The sequence below is a fragment of the Rhagoletis pomonella genome, unplaced genomic scaffold (genome assembly GCF_013731165.1).
Source record: "Rhagoletis pomonella isolate Grant_MI unplaced genomic scaffold, Rhpom_1.0 Rhpom_scaffold_00002, whole genome shotgun sequence".
Taxonomy (NCBI): Eukaryota; Metazoa; Arthropoda; class Insecta; order Diptera; family Tephritidae; genus Rhagoletis; species Rhagoletis pomonella.
The window spans coordinates 101,749,875-101,758,186 of NW_023458556.1; the positions used below are offsets into that span (position 1 = coordinate 101,749,875).

Genomic DNA, 8,312 nt, shown 5'->3' on the forward strand with positions numbered 1-8,312 from the left:
AATGGCGTGTCGTCTATTTCCGGTGTAGCAAACGTAGTACATAGGGCGACATCTAGATGTCATCTACCTCGCCCTATTCACTATGCTTTTTTATAGGAGCTTTTCAAAGCTTTGCTTTATGATGTCGGACACACAACATTGAAAGCTTCTGGAACACAACATTGAAAGTTTCTGGAACACAACATTGCAAGTTGATAAAAGCGTTGTAATGAAGATCCTTGGCGTAACTTTTACAAGAAACCTCTTATGGAACGACCATATAAAAATGGTTACAACAAAACTTAGTAGTGTACATAACTTACTCAAAGTAATATGCACAAAAAAAAGGGACCTCATATTGAAACAGCACTGAACATATGCCGATCACTATCAGAGGGAGTAGTACAACACTGCATCACCCTCTATGGACACACCTCTGAGGCCAACAAAAATAAAATAAACGTAGCTTTAAACTCCTGTTTCAAAAAAGCAGCCGGATTGCTGATGTCGACGCCAATACAAGCTGCCAGAGTGGAAGCACGCTACGATGATTTTCAATGGTTAGTCCACAGTCGATCAGCAAAATTAGCAGCAAAGGCCATCACAACAGACACTCATGCTCTACACGAAGCTTTCTGGAACGGGCTAACAAGCCGTCGACTTACCAATAAAAGCTTTAGAAGCACCTGCGGAGTTCAGGCTATAACCAAATACCTGTTGGACACCCATACGCCTATACCACCAAAACCACCAGACAAGCTTTCACCACATGTCAACTTGTCAATCGACACTTCAATGAGTTGCTTTAAAAAAGACAATACTCCGGCGACAGTGTATAACACATCTTTGCTGGCTTACAAAGCAGACCACCCCTCTGATGTATTTTACTATACTGATGGATCTCTACTTGAAGGAACGCCGTCATACGGTGTAGTAAAACAGCTTCCAGATGGAACTTTCCAAACAATACGTCAAGCCCTACTCTCTCCATATGCTGGGATCTTCAACGCTGAGTTAGCTGCAATAAAATTCGCTGTCCACCACGCTGCAAAATCCAACAGACCAGCCGCCATCCTCTGACAGTTTGAGCGTACTAAAATCAATAGCAGATAGAAACAGCGATTCACGAAGGTACATACTGAGTGGTGCAAATATAAACAATGAAATCCAATTATTATGGATTCCAGGACACATGGGAATACCAGTCAATGAACTAGCAGACAAAGCCGCTAAACAAGCATTTAGCATGCCACTTGTGGCTGAGATTCCTTGCCTGACAACCGCCATAACAAACTTCCAAAGATCGCATCTCAGAACAATAAGAGACAGATTATGGGAAGCCTCCAACTGCTTTCTACGAACGCACAACAACGAGTACGGCCGGCCAAACTACCACGAAAGTATCACTCGGGGAAACTGCATCTTGATAGCCAGAATGAGAGTAGGTGTAACGATATTTACATCTGAGCACTACTACAATAATAGCACGCAACAGCAATGCAGTCATTGCAATACAACATTAACTATAAAACATATTCTAACGGATTGCCCTATATCAGGATCCAACACTAACTTGGCCACAGCTCTGGACTGCAGCAAAGAGAATACAACAAAACTGCTAACAGATGCCCTCAAGAAACACAACCTACTGCACAAAGTGTAAAAGATCTTGCGAGGCGAAATGGCCTAGTAGCCGAGCCTCCGAACTATATTTTATAAATTAATTTATAAAATATAAATTAAAATAAATAAATAAATAAATAAATTACTATGCGATTAATAACGTGGTATATAACGTAAAGAATGGCATATGAATATCGCTAATATGCAAATGTGTTGGTTTTTATTGACAGTTTTGTAAGTGTATTGGAGAATGCGTTAGGTTGTTGTTGTTGTAGCGGCTACTAAGCCCCGTTCGGGACGGTTCATCCATCATCGTTGTCGTCTATTTCAGCTAAGGGGAGGCCCAGGAAGTGTGCGACTTCCACAGGGGCTGTCCATAGGGACAGGGGCGTTAGCCGAGTGGGATTCACGGGGCATGTGATGAGGTGCCGGGAGTCATGTGGCGACTCTCCACATGCCGGGCATTGGTTGGGCACATCCTCGTTGATTCTACTCAGGTAGCTGTTGAGCCTGCTGCAATAGCCAGAGCGAAGTTGGGCTATTGTTGTGCGGGTCTCCCGAGGCAGACAAAGGTCTGTCCCGTCCACGTCCGGTGGTTGTGTGCCTAGGACGGCATTCACAGGGCGGGAGTCTACATAACTTGAGACTGATTCCCTGTGAATGCCGTTGAGGGCCTGTCGGTAGGTTGTCGGGTCCAGAGGTTGTTTAATATACCTCTGGACTTCGTCTGTCAGTTCGTAAAGATGCTTCCTGACGTGCCGTGGCGAGGGCTCTTCCGCGAGCAGTTGCCCGCTGGGATGGCCACGTCTGTAGCTCCCAGCGAGGAACTGCTTGCAAAGCATTAAGTTATGCTCCTTTACCGGGAGCATCTGGGCCTCGGCGTGAAGGTGATGTAGAGGCGTCATCAGGAGGCATCCTGTCGCGGTACGTAATGCCGTGTTTTGGCAGGTCTGCAGCTTCATCGACTGCGTCCTGCTAGTCCCCGGCGACCATACGGGCGCTGCGTAGTTCAGAACCGGCCGGCCAATTGCCTTGTATGTTGCCAACAACGTTTCTTTATCTTTGCCCCAAGTGCTGCCGGCCAGCGACTTGAGGACATTGTTGCGGCTCTGTACTTTGTTGACGATTGCGGTTGTATGCGCCGAGAAGGAGAGCAGACTGTCGAAGGTTACTCCGAGGATTTTCGGGTTATTCACCGTCGGTATTGTTACGTCATCGAAGTGAATGCAGTGAAGAAGCGAGAAAGTTCGGAGAGGTAACCGTTTACTTTTGAGCACAAGTCATCAATTCCATTCCCAGACGCCATGATCGAACAATCGTCAGCATATGAGACTATATTAACACCCTCTGGTGGCTGAGGAAGCTTTGATATGTAATAATTAAACAGTAGCGGGGACAGGACACCACCCTGTGGTACCCCCTGTTTAATTTTACGTGGCATGCTGGTTTTGTCTCTGAAGATTACTGACGAGTGTCGACCACTCAGGTAATTCGCCGACCACCGTTTGAGTCCCTGTGGGAGTGAGGAGGCCTCTATATCTTCTAGTAGCGTTGAATGACTGACAGTGTCGAACGCTTGGACAGGTCCAACGCTACTAGAATAGTTCTCTCACAGGGGCGGTTTCGGTTTAGGCCACGAGTTATCTGAGTGTTTATGGCGTTAAGTGCTGTTGTTGTACTATGCACTTTACGGAACCCATGTTGATGCTTCGCTGGGGTCAGGTGGTTCGTGAAGTACGGGAGCAGCAGGGCCTCGAGTGTCTTCGCTACCGGGGAAAGGAGAGTTATCGGGCGATAAGACTCTCCTTTGTTGGCTGGTTTCCCCGGTTTGAGCAGTGGGACCACTCTCCCCATTTTCCAGATGTCTGGAATGACGAGAGTGGCCATAGACAGGTTGAGGACCTCCGTTAGGTACGCTACTCCCGCAGGACCCAAATTTTTCAGCATCAACATGCATATTCCGTCGGGTCCAATGGCTTTGGAGGCTTTCGCCTTCCCGATGGCTACCCTTACCTCACCGCTGGTGAAAACAAGAGGCGCACTAGGTTTTGGCATTTTGTGCAACCTTCTGGTCACTCGACGTTTGGCTTTATAGACCGGAGGATGCAGAATGAACTGCCGGCTAAAATAGCTCGCGCATCTCTTATGGTCCGACGAAGCGTGGTCACCAAAGTCTATCTCGACTCTGTCGTCGCGCTTCGTCGGGTTGGACAACGACCTCACGGTTGACCAAAGCTTGCTCACACCAGAGACGAAGTTGCAGGTCTTCAAATGCTCTTCCCATTTCTTCCGCTTATGTACGTTCACAAGTTGCCGAATCTCCGAACTGAGATCCCTAATACGGGGATTTCCGGGATCGGCCTGACGAAGGTTGTCGCGCTAGTTATGAGTCCTTGTTAGGAATTAAAAGTACACAAGAGATTATTTCAGTCTCGTTTTATTTCCAGAACTGTTTTCCATTTTTACACTTACATCTATTTATACTATTTCTAACTATTGTTTGTTTGGTGATAAAAAGATGTTTACATGTTTAGCATTATGTTATCATAATGCTTTGTTACTTATCACCGAATATAATTGTTTATGTTATTAAAAAGATGTTTACAGGTTTATACTTGTCTATCGTATTCTCTTTGTTATTATGTTATCATACAAGGTTAAAGGGCATATAGTTGTTTGTATGTATTTTGGTTCGTGAATAATGATTATATGTATATGTGTATGTATCTAGTGTTTAGGTTAGCGTCGTTAACTCGCTCATCAGCTAGAACAGCCGCTTCGGCAGGAAAATTCGGACGTGGATCCTTAATACATCCTGCTGGAATGAAGCGCGCTGCAGCGGCGGTGACAACCCTGCGGAACTTACGCTCACCTGCATGAACGTCGGTTGGTATGGGTAGTGCAGTGAAGGCGCCCTCAGTAACATCCGTGAAGCCTTTCCAGTCAGCTTTGGAAAAGTTGATATAGGTCCGGTGATCCACGGAAGCAAAGTCGGCAGGTTTATCAATCGAGATGACTATGGGCAGATGGTCTGATGCTAGAGTCAGCATAGTATTCCCCTACGATCATTTGACAGACTTGAGTGCCAGAGATCGTGGTGCGCGTTGAAGTCACCAACTACCATACGGTTTTCACCTCTGAGTAGCGCACCTATTTCAGGGTGATATCCTGCCGGGCAGCTGGTGACAGGGGGTATGTATACGTTAAATATTTCGAGCTCAACATCGCCTGACCGGATAGCAATACCCTGACATTCTAGGATGGTATCCCTGCGGTCGATGTCTGCTTCAATGAGACGATACTGCACGGTGTGGTGCGTGATTACCGCTAAACCTCCACCATTATCTCGCTCGCGATCTCGACGGTGCACGTTGTATCCGGCGCAATTCAACAGGGTTGAATTGCCGTGCAACTTCGTCTCTTGGACCGCAGCTATTAATATTCCATGCCGTCCCATAAAGACAGTTATCTCCTCGATCTTGCTCTGGAGTCCGTTACAGTTAAATTGTAGCACCTTTGTGTGCCTTGGGAGACCGATTGTGATGTGTGGTGTTAAAGAGTTGTGTTGCCTGCCGGCCCCCTGCTGTACGTGCTTCAGAAGGGGGTGCTGCCTTGTGGTGGTAGTTGGCGGCGTCGCGGGGGAGGGATGGGACGGGGCAGCACAGCAGGGGCCCACATAGTCGCTCGTCCAATCTCGTGTGTTGCGAAGTCCTGAGCACGCCCTAAAGTGGCACCAGCCGAGGCAAGAGTTGCACTTGACTGATGTCACGTTACGGTATATTCTTGACTGACAGACAGAGCAGATTGTCGGAGGGACTAGGAGTTGCCGGCGGCGGTGTGTGGGTGCTATTGTGTTTGTTTGTGTGTCTGTTGCTGTGTTGTGTTGGGTTGTGGGTGTGTTGATTGTGTGCTGCCCAGGCGGTTGGTGGTTTGCCGTGGAGGCGGTCCGGTTCGCACAGCATGGGGCCACGAACGACGTGGTCCATTGCCGGTGCGTACGAAGGTGACTCCACCCGTCACAGGCATTGCACCTGACCGAAGTGGAGTTTGTATGCAGTCGTCTCTGGCATACGCAGCAGGTGTAGATTTCTGGCCCTGGGTTTGACTCTATGCCAGCCCTGAGCAGAAGGGTGCGGAGAAGGTGTAGCCCTGAGATCGGGCAACGTTTGATGGATTTCGCCGTCCTAAACGGGGTTAGATCGCCGAAACAACAGCCCTTGGTCGGGTAAAACCCGAGTCATTCCGGTACGTAGAACCGGCTGTCGTGGGAATGAGAATGCGTTAGGTCGTTCTTGCTGGGTTGCTTATGTGTATGTGTTTCGCCGCACGGCTTCTGATATTAAATTGAAAAATTTTGTTTGAATTTCTACACACACTCTTACAAATTTTGACAGTTTATGCCGCCAAAGCAAAAACAAAATACATGTAAATTTTTGTTTTTGTACTCCTGCTATCACCTTATACTAATTCGCCTTGGTATGCTGTAATCCAAGGCGCATCCATACAAGGTGGTGGCAATTGCATATAAGTAAGAGTCCCGTGTATTTTGTTATTGCTTTTTGGTACAGGAGGATGTCAAAACAAAAGGGAATAGGAGATAATTTTCGTCATTTCCTTTTGTGGACATTCTAAAGTTGCGCCACTTCGTCTTGGATGGCATTCTCCTGTACTAGTGTAGAGACAAAAATATCCAATCAGCTGATCATCAACACCACCTTGTATAGATGCGGCTTGCTGTAATCCGATCGTAACTATCAACGGCGTTGCCAACTAAAATAATGAAATTCGAAGTTCTTAATCAGCTGCTTTGACAGAAACAAATCAAAACAAATATAATCGGAAGTGAACAGTGAAATTAAAAAGAATTGTTTAATCGCATTTGAAAAGGCTTTTCCTTAATTAAGTAAAATATAATGGATTCAGTGGCCGGTGCACTTTTGTCTCAGGAGAAAGAACGTGCTGCAGCCAACTGTTGCATTAATATACAAAGGAGATTGCTACGAGACAGTTCTGATCAATTAAGCTTAAATGGTAAATGTATGCTCCCTCTTTTTAAGGGCCTCCATTCAACTACATAGATATTGTGCCGCTTTAATTTTTGCAACGCTTTCCCAAAATTCCACTTTAGCTACTTTTACAAACCCTCGGGCAATGTCCGGCCTTTCGCTCATGCATTCCACCAGTTTTTCGTATTGCGAGCTATTCGTTGTGATCTTCGACTTGATAATTTTGTAAACATTTAATAATATTTTTTTTTATTCACACTTCAACTTACATATTTTTGTGTTTACACACTTTTTTTATTGATATTTTAATACAATTTGTTTCGCTCCGACACGAGTTGCTATTCGTACAAAATTTCCGACAAATACATAAAAATGACAGCTACGTCGGATTCAGGCATACCAACATTACGAATTTCGAAGATGGCCTATGAATTTCGAAACTACGATACGACAACACGGATTTCAGCATACCAATTTTACGATTCGTAGCAAAATCGAATCGACTCACCATTAAAATGTGTAGGTTTATTGTTTAGTGCAAGACACATATGTATATGTATACATTTTGGAAGAAGTGCAGAATACTTAAAATTCTCAAAATACAAAAAAAAAACAGTGGGCTCTATAGAAGAATTTATGCTGATTACAATATAATTTTTTTTGGGGGAAATAAAAACTAAATTTTATTCAAGATCAAAGGTAAAAAAATAGATTTTTTCAAACTTGAATATGTCTTAAACAATTTAAGGGATTTCAGCGATTTGTATGTCATTAGAGCGGTAATAATAATCTTTCGATTTTCTAAGATTTACGAAAAAAATAAATTTTTTATAAAAAAAACCAAATTTTCTTGAAAAATTGAGAGTTTTACTAAAAAATCACTTTAATAACATTGATATACAACTTGTCATATGTGAATAATCGCACGTATTTTTGGGCAGACCTTCTTTCTGCGTAGGCGGCCTCGGCCACGCTTAGGGCTAATAACCCTTACTAAGTAGAATTCTCCTTTCTGTGTTGTCCGAAAATAGGGGCGGAATTATTTTTGGGCACAACTTCTTAGGGCTTAGGGATTATAACACGTGCTACGTAGAATTCTCCTTTATGTGTTGCCAGAAAAGAAGGGCGGAAGTATTTTTGGGCAGAACTTCTTTCTGCTTAGGCGGCCTTCGGCCGCGCTTAGGGATTATAAGCCTTACTACGTAGAATTCTCCTTTCTGGGTTGCCGGAAAAGAGGGGGCGGAAGTATTTTTCGCCATATATGCTAAGGTTTTTACTGTAATTTATTTTCGATAATTTTTTATAAAAATATAGTTAATTTTACACCAGAAAACGTAATAATAAAATCTCTAAACTTTGTGCAAAACTCAGGAAAATTCTTTAAATGTGCACACTAATTTGCATCTTTTTATTCAGATTAAAAAAAAAAATTCAAGGTACGCAGTTTTATAGCTCATTCAAATCTAGTATAACAAAGTGCAAGTTTAAAGTTGCTAGAAAATCGCTTGATTTTTGCAATTTTTTTAGTGGAAGGTGTTGCTCATTTTCTCCATACAAAAAATAATTGTCGAATTACTTTGTATGGAAGCACTTGCGTGAAAAAAATTACCAGAAATCAATGCGATTTTCTAGCAACTTCAAACTTGCACTTTGTTATTCTAAATTTGAATGGGCTATAAAACTGCATACTTAGAATTTTTCTAA

At 43.9% G+C, this 8,312-nt stretch overlaps 1 protein-coding gene across 1 annotated transcript in view; it reads left to right on the forward strand.

The window, feature by feature from the left end:
- LOC118734269 (structural maintenance of chromosomes protein 3) overlaps window positions 1-8,312 on the forward strand; it is a gene marked incomplete at its 3' end in the record, with an annotated part of 50,917 nt that overhangs the window by 3,606 nt on the left and 38,999 nt on the right.